Source organism: Aphelocoma coerulescens, unplaced genomic scaffold (assembly GCF_041296385.1).
Source record: "Aphelocoma coerulescens isolate FSJ_1873_10779 unplaced genomic scaffold, UR_Acoe_1.0 HiC_scaffold_306, whole genome shotgun sequence".
NCBI classification, from domain to species: domain Eukaryota; kingdom Metazoa; phylum Chordata; class Aves; order Passeriformes; family Corvidae; genus Aphelocoma; species Aphelocoma coerulescens.
The window spans coordinates 1,053-9,826 of NW_027183650.1; positions in this window are offsets into that span (position 1 = coordinate 1,053).

The window sequence follows — 8,774 nt, forward strand, 5'->3', positions numbered from 1 at the left end:
CTCCAAGGTCCCCCCAAGGTCCCCAATGTCCCCCCTCCGGTGTCTCCAATGTCACCATCCCCCCCGGTGTCACCCCAAGGTCACCCCGATGTCCCCCCAAGGTCCCCCCTCCCCCCTGTCCCTCCCTGTCCCCAATGTCCCCCCCGGCCCCCCGGTGTCACCCCAATGTCCCCCCAGTGTCCCCCCAATGTCCCCCCAGTGTCCCCGGTGTCACCAGCACCCCCCCAGTGTCACCCCAGTGTCACCCCAAGGTCACCCCAATGTCCCGAATGTCCCCCCGGTGTCCCCAATGTCACCCCCCCCAGTGTCACCCTCCCCGGCACCCCAAGGTCACCCCAATGTCCCCAATGTCCCCAAGGTCCCCAATGTCCCCCCAGTGTCCCCAATGTCCCCACCCCCCCTGTGTCACCCCAAGGTCACCCCAATGTCCCCCCAATGTCCCCAATGTCCCCCCCGGTGTCACCCCAAGGTCCCCCCAAGGTCACCTCAGTGTCACAGCGGCGTCACCCCCCCTCCCCCCAGTGTCACCCTCCCCAGCACCCCAAGGTCACCCCAATGTCCCGCTGATGTCCCCAATGTCCCTCCGGTGTCCCCCGATGTCCCCAATCCCCCCCGGTGCCACCCCAAGGTCACCCAATGTCCCCCCAATGTCCCCAATGTCCCCCCCGGTCTCCCCCGATGTCCCCATCTCCCCCGTGTCACCCCCAAGGTCACCCCAATGTCCTCAATGTCCCTCCTCCGGTGTACCCGATGTCACCCCCCCAATGCCACCCCAATGTCCCCCCAGTGTCCCCCCAGTGTCTCCCCAGTGTCCCCCCCGTCCCCCCCCCTGTCCCCATCCCTGTCCCCCCCATCCCCCCGGCCCCAGTGTCCCCCCCGGCCCTCCAGTGACGTCCCCAATGTCCCCCCAATGTCCCCCCAATGTCCCCCCCAGTGTCCCCCCAGTGTCCCCCTGTCCCTTCCTGTCCCCTCCCGGCCCTGTCCTGTCACTGATGTCCCCCCTGTCCCCCCCATCCCCCACCCCCTGTCCTTCCTGTCCCCAATGTCCCCAATGTCCCCCTGTCCCTTCCTGTCCCCCCCTCCCCCATGTCCCCCGTCCTCTCCCTGTCCCCAATGTCCCCAATCCCCCCAATGTCCCCCCAATGTCCCCCAATGTCCCCCCAATGTCCCCCCTGTCCCCAATGTCCCCCCAATGTCCCCCCAATGTCCCCATCCCCCCAATGTCCCCAATGTCCCCCCAATCCCCCCCAATGTCCCCCCCGTCCTCCCTGTCCCCAATCCCCCCCCAGTGTCCCCCATCCCCAATGTCCCCCTGTCCCTTCCTGTCCCCCCTCCCCCATGTCCCCAATGTCCCCCCGTCCCCCCAGTGTCCCCAGTCCCCTCTGTCCCCAATGTCCCCCCAATGTCCCCCCTGTCCCCAGTGTCCCCCCACCCTCTCACTGACGTGTCCCCAATGTCCCCCCTGTCCATCCATCCCTGTCCGCCGAGCCTCCCGATGTCCCCTCAATGTCCCCAGTGTCCTCAGTCCCCCCAGTTCCCCCCAGTCCCCCCAGTCCCCCCAGTCCCCAGTTCCCCCCAGTCCCCCCCAGTCCTCCCAGTGTCCCCAGTCCCCGTACCGGGCAGGGTGCCCAGTGACACCAGGGGCACACACGAGGTGACCCCAATGTCCCCCCCAGTCCCCAATCCCCCCTGTCCCCCCTGTTCCCAGTTCCCCCCCGTTCCCCCCAGTCCCCCCAGTCCCCAATCCCCCCTGTCCCCCCCAGTTCCCAGTTCCCCCCAGTTCCCCCTGTCCCCCCAGTCCCCCCAGTCCTCCCAGTGTCCCCAGTCCCGTACCGGGCCGGGTGCCCAGTGACACCAGTGGCACACACGAGGTGACCCCAATGTCCCCCCCGTCCCCAATCCCCCCTGTCCCCCCTGTTCCCAGTTCCCCCCCGTTCCCCCCAGTCCCCCCAGTTCCCCCAGTCCCCCCAGTCCCCGTACCGGGCAGGGTGCCCAGTGACACCAGGGGCACACACGAGGTGACCCCCAATGTCCCCCCAGTGTCCCCAATCCCCCCAATGTCCCCCCAGTCCCCCCAGTCCCCCCAATCCCCCCTGTCCCCCCTGTCCCCAGTTCCCCCCAGTTCCCCCCAGTTCCCCCCAGTCCCCCCAGTGTCCCCAGTCCCCCAGTTCCCCCCAGTCCCCCCCAGTCCCCGTACCGGGCAGGGTGCCCAGTGACACCAGGGGCACACACGAGGTGACCCCGATGTCCCCTCACTGTCCCCAATCCCCCCAGTTCCCCCCCTGTTCCCAGTTCCCCCCCTGTCCCCCCAGTTCCCCCCAGTCCCCCCAGTCCCCCAGTTCCCCCCAGTTCCCCCCTGTCCCCCCAGTCCCCCCAGTGTCCCCAGTTCCCCCCAGTCCCCCCAGTCCCCGTACCGGGCAGGGTGCCCAGTGACACCAGGGGCACACACGAGGTGACCCCAATGTCCCCTCACTGTCCCCAATCCCCCCTGTCCCCAGTTCCCCCCAGTTCCCCCCAGTCCCCCCCAGTCCCCGTACCGGGCAGGGTGCCCAGTGACACCAGGGGCACACACGAGGTGACCCCAAGTCCCCCCCAGTGTCCCCAATCCCCCCAATGTCCCCCCAGTCCCCCCAGTCCCCCCAATCCCCCCTGTCCCCCCTGTCCCCAGTTCCCCCCAGTTCCCCCCAGTTCCCCCCAGTCCCCCCAGTGTCCCCAGTCCCCCCAGTTCCCCCCAGTCCCCCCAGTCCCCGTACCGGGCAGGGTGCCCAGTGACACCAGGGGCACACACGAGGTGACCCCAATGTCCCCTCACTGTCCCCAATCCCCCCAGTTCCCCCCTGTTCCCAGTTCCCCCCTGTCCCCCCAGTTCCCCCCAGTCCCCCCAGTCCCCCCAGTTCCCCCCAGTTCCCCCCTGTCCCCCCAGTCCCCCCAGTGTCCCCAGTTCCCCCCAGTCCCCCCAGTCCCCGTACCGGGCAGGGTGCCCAGTGACACCAGGGGCACACACGAGGTGACCCCAATGTCCCCTCACTGTCCCCAATCCCCCCTGTCCCCAGTTCCCCCCAGTTCCCCCCAGTCCCCCCAGTCCCCGTACCGGGCAGGGTGCCCAGTGACACCAGGGGCACACACGAGGTGACCCCAATGTCCCCCCAGTGTCCCCAATCCCCCCTGTCCCCCCTGTCCCCAGTCCCCCCAGTCCCCCCAGTTCCCCCCAGTCCCCCCAGTCCCCCCAGTCCCCGTACCGGGCAGGGTGACCAGTGACACCAGTGGCACACACGAGGTGACCCCGCTGGCATCGGTGCCGCAGTCGGCCCAGAGCCCGCGGGTGAAGATGACCGGGGTGACCGCGCTGCTCTGGCCCCCGCCCATCCCCCACACGCCCTCGGCCACCGCGGCCACCAGGAGCCCCCAGCCCGTCACCCCCAGGGCCACCGCGGCCAGCGCGGCCACCGGGCCCCAGTGCCACCCCCCCGGTGCCATCCGCGGCCACTGGGCACTGGTGGCACTGGGCAGCGGGCGCCGGTCAGCGGGCGCCGGTGGCACTGGTCAGCGGGCACTGGTGGAACTGGTGGCACTGGTGGCACTGGTGGCACTGGTTGCTGGTCGCTGCTGGTGCTGGTCAGTGGTAGCACTGGGAGTGCTGGTCAGTGGTCACCGGTGGCACTGGGAGCACTGGTCACTGGTCACTGGTGGTGTTGGGAGTGCTGGTCAGTGGTCACTGGTGGCACTGGTCACTGGGCACTGATGGCGCTGGTGGCACTGGTCACTGGTGGTGCTGGTCACTGGTGGTGCTGGTCAGTGGTCACCAGTGGTGCTGGTCACTGGTCACCGGTGGCACTGGACACTGGTGGAACTGGGAGTGCTGGTCAGTGGTCACTGGTGGCACAGGTCACTGGTGGAACTGGGAGTGCTGGTCAGTGGTCACTGGGAACGCTGGTCACTGGTGGCACAGGTCACTGGTGGAACTGGTGGTGATGGTCACTGGTGACACTGGGAGTGCTGGTCAGTGGTCACTGGTGGCACAGGTCACTGGTGGAACTGGTGATGATGGTCACTGGTGACACTGGGAGCACTGGTCACTGCTGGCACTGGTAGTGCTGGTCACTGGTCACTGGTGACACCAATGTCACTGGTGTCCACCACTGGTCATCGGTGTCTGGCCAAGGTGTCACTGGTGTCACTGGTGTCACTGGTGTCACTGGTCACTGGTGTCCAGCCAGGTGTCACTGGTGTCACTGGTGTCACTGGTGTCACTGGTCACTGGTGTCACTGGTGTCCAGCCAGGTGTCACTGGTGTCACTGGTGTCACTGGTCAGTGCTGTCCGGCCAGGATGTCACTGGTGTTTACTGGTGTCACTGGTGGCCAGCACTGGTGAGTGATGTCCAGCACTGGTGTCACTGGTGTCACTGGTGTCACCGGTCACTGGTGTCACCGGTCAGCGCCGTCCAGCCAGGATGTCACTGGTGTTTACTGGTGTCACTGGTGTCCAACACTGGTGTCAGTGGTGTCCGGCACTGGTCAGTGATGTCCAGCCGGGATGTCACTGGTGTCACTGGTCACTGGTGTCACTGGTGTCACTGGTCACTGGTGTCTGGCACTGGTCAGCGATGTCCAGCACTGGTGTCACTGGTGTCCGGCACTGGTGTCACTGGTGTCACTGGTCAGTGATGTCCGGCCGGGATGCCACTGGTGTCACTGGTGTCACTGGTGTCACTGGTGTCCAGCACTGGTCACTGCTGTCACTGGTCACTGCTGTCACTGGTCACTGGTGTTTACTGGTGTCACTGGTCAGTGATGTCCAGCACGGGTGTCACTGGTGTGCACTGGTGTCACTGGTGTCCGGCACTGGTCACTGCTGTCACTGGTCACTGCTGTCACTGGTCACTGGTGTTTACTGGTGTCACTGGTCAGCGATGTCCAGCACTGGAGTCACTGGTGTGCACTGGTGTCACTGGTGTCCAGCACTGGTGTCACTGGTGTCCGGCACTGGTCACTGGTGTCCGGCACTGGTCAGCGATGTCCAACACTGGTGTCACTGGTGTGCACTGGTGTCACTGGTGTCCGGCACTGGTGTCACTGGTGTCACTGGTGTCACTGGTGTCCGGCACTGGTGTCACTGGTGTCACTGGTGTCACTGGTGTCCGGCACTGGTGTCACTGGTGTGCACTGGTGTCACTGGTGTCCGGCACTGGTCAGCGCTGTCCGGCCGGGCGTGGCCGGGGTGGGGGAGGGGCCGCGTGCCACCGGCGCCCCTTGGGGGGTGCCCCCCCCGCCCCTCCCCCCCTCAGGAAGGAACCAGGTGTCCGGAGCCGCCCCTCCCCCCTTCCGGAGCCGCCCCTCCCCCCTTCCTGCCCCTCCCCCCCCCGGGGGCACCCGAGGGGTCCGGGCCGCCCCTCCCCCACCCGGGCCCCTTCCTGTGACGCAAATCGGGGGGGGGAGGGGCGAAGGGGGGGAAATGGGGGGGGAGGGACCCCAAAAACCGCGGGGGGGCCCGGGGGGGGCGGGGGGGGCTCGGGGGGGGCTCAGGTGGCACTTGGGGGGCTCTGGGGGCACTTGGGGGGCTCGGGGGGGGCTTGGGGGGCTCTGGGGGCACTTGGGAGGCTCTGGGGGACACTCGGGGGGCTCAGGTGGCACTTGGGGGGCTCTGGGGGCACTTGGGGGGCTCGGGGGGGGCTTGGGGGGCTCTGGGGGCACTTGGGAGGCTCTGGGGGACACTCGGGGGGCTCGGGGGGCACTTGGGGGGCTCTGGGGGACACTTGGGGGGCTCAGGTGGCACTTGGGGGGCTCTGGGGACACTTGGGGGGCTCGGGGGGTTCTAGGGGACACTCGGGGGTCTCTGGGGACACTTGGGGGGCTCTGGGGGCACTTGGGGGGCTCTGGGGGCACTTGGGGGGATCGGGGGGGGCTTGGGGGGCTCTGGGGACACTCGGGGGGTTCTGGGGGGCTCTGGGGGGGCTCAGGGGACAATTTGGGGTCACTCGGGAGTCTCGGAGACTTGGGGGGCACTTGGGGGGCTCTGGGGACCCTCGGGGGACATTTGGGGGACACTTGGGGGTCTCAGAGACTTGGGGGGCTCTGGGGACAATTTGGGGGGCTCAGGTGGCACTTGGGGACACTCGGGGGGCTCGAGGGCACGGGGGGACATTTGGGGGGCTCTGGGGGACACTTGGGGGTCTCAGGTACTTGGGGGGCTCTGGGGGGGCTCAGGGGACAATTTGGGGGCTCAGGTGGCGCTTGGGGACACTCGGGGGGCTCCGGGGACACTCGGGGGACATTTGGGGGACACTTGGGGGGCTCAGGGGACAATTTGGGGACACTGGGGGGTCTCAGAGACTTGGGGGGCCCTGGGGACCCTCGGGGGACATTTGGGGGACACTTGGGGGCTTCAGACATTTGGGGGGCTCAGGGGGCTCAGGGGACACTTGGGGGGCACGGGGGGACACTTGGGGACACTCGAGGGGCTCGAGGGCACGGGGGGACATTTGGGGGGCTCTGGGGGACACTCGGGGGACATTTGGGGGACACTCGGGGGTCTCAGAGACTTGGGGGGCTCTGGGGGGGCTCAGGTGACAATTTGGGGACACTTTGGGGGGTCTCGGAGACTTGGGGGGCTCTGGGGACCCTCTGGGAACATTTGGGGGATACTTGGGCGGTTCAGACACTTGGGGGGGCTCAGGGGACAATTTGGGGTCACTCGGGAGTCTCGGAGACTTGGGGGGCACTTGGGGGGCTCTGGGGACCTTCGGGGGACACTTGGGGGACACTTGGGGGGTTCAGACATTTGGGGGGCTCAGGGGACACTTGGGGACACTCGGGGGGCTCGAGGGCACGGGGGGACATTTGGGGGGCTCTGGGGGACACTCGGGGGGTCTCAGAGACTTGGGGGACACTTGGGGGGCTCTGGGGACCCTCGGGGGGCATTTGGGGGACACTCGGGGGCTCAGGGGACACTTGGGGGGCTCAGGGGACACTTGGGGGGCTCGAGGGCACGGGGGGACATTTGGGGGGCTCTGGGGGACACTTGGGGGTCTCAGGTACTTGGGGGGCTCTGGGGGGGCTGAGGTGACAATTTGGGGGCTCAGGTGGCGCTTGGGGACACTCGGGGGGCTCGAGGGACACTTGGGGGGCTCTGGGGGACACTTGGGGACACTTGGGGGGTCTCGGAGACTTGTGGGGCTCTGGGGACCCTCGGGGGACAATTTGGGGGACACTTGGGGGGCTCAGGGGACAATTTGGGGACACTCGGGGGTCTCAGAGACTTGGGGGGCCCTGGGGACCCTCGGGGGACATTTGGGGGATACTCGGGGGCTTCAGACATTTGGGGGGCTCAGAGGACACTTGGGGGGCTCAGGGGACATTTGGGGGGCTCAGGGGACAATTTGGGGACACTCGGGGGGCTCGAGGGCACGGGGGGACATTTGGGGGACCCTCTGGGGGACACTTGGGGGTCTCAGGTACTTGGGGGGCTCTAGGGGGGCTCAGGTGACAATCTGGGGGCTCAGGTGGCTCTTGGGGACACTCGGGGGGCTCTGGGGACCCTCGGAGGACATTTGGGGGTCACTTGGGGGGCTCAGGGGGACACTTGGGGGACACTTGGGAGACATTTGGGGGGTTCAGACACTTGGGGGGGCTCAGGGGACAATTTGGGGGCTCAGGGGACAATTTGGGGACACTGGGGGGTCTCAGGTACTTGGGGGTCTCTGGGGGGGCTCAGGTGGCTCTTGGGGACACTCGGGGGGCTCGAGGGACACTTGGGGGGTCTCAGAGACTTGGGGGACACTTGGGGGGCTCTGGGGACCCTCGGGGGGCATTTGGGGGACACTCGGGGGGTTCAGGGGGACACTTGGGGGACATTTGGGGGCTTCAGACACTTGGGGGGCTCAGGGGACACTTGGGGACACTTGGGGGTCTCAGAGACTTGGGGGGCTCTGGGGACCCTCGGGGGACATTTGGGGGACATTTGGGGGTCTCAGGGGGACACTTGGGGGACACTTGGGGGGCCCAGAGACTTGGGGGGCTCCGGGGGGGCTCTGGGGACAATTTGGGGTCACTCGGGGGGGTCTCGGAGACTTGGGGGGGCTCTGGGGACCCTCGGGGGACAATTTGGGGGACACTTGGGGGTCCCAGGGGCCACTGGGGGGACTCCGAGACTTAGGGGCCACTCGGGGTCACTCAGGGTCACTCAGGGTCACTCAGGGGTCACTCGGGGGTCACTCGGGGGTCACTCAGGGGTCACTCGGGGTCACTCAGGGTCACTCAGGGGTCACTCGGGGTCACTCAGGGGTCACTCGGGGTCACTCAGGGTCACTCAGGGGTCACTCAGGGGTCACTCAGGGGCCACTCGGGGTCACTCGGGGTCACTCAGGGTCACTCAGGGGTCACTCGGGGTCACTCAGGGTCACTCAGGGGTCACTCAGGGGTCACTCAGGGGTCACTCAAGGGTCACTCAGGGGTCACTCAGGGGTCACTCGGGGGTCACTCAGGGGTCACTCGGGGTCACTCAGGGGTCACTCGGGGTCACTCAGGGTCACTCAGGGGTCACTCGGGGGTCACTCAGGGTCACTCAGGGTCACTCAGGGGTCACTAAGGGTCACTCAGGGGTCACTCAGGGGTCACTCAGAGCTCACTCAGAGCTCACTCAGGGCTCACTCAGGGGTCACTCAGAGCTCACTCAGGGGTCACTCGGGGTCACTCAGGGGTCACTCAGGGTCACTCGGGGTCACTCAGGGGTCACTCAGGGGTCACTCAGGGGTCACTCGGGGTCACTCAGGGGGCA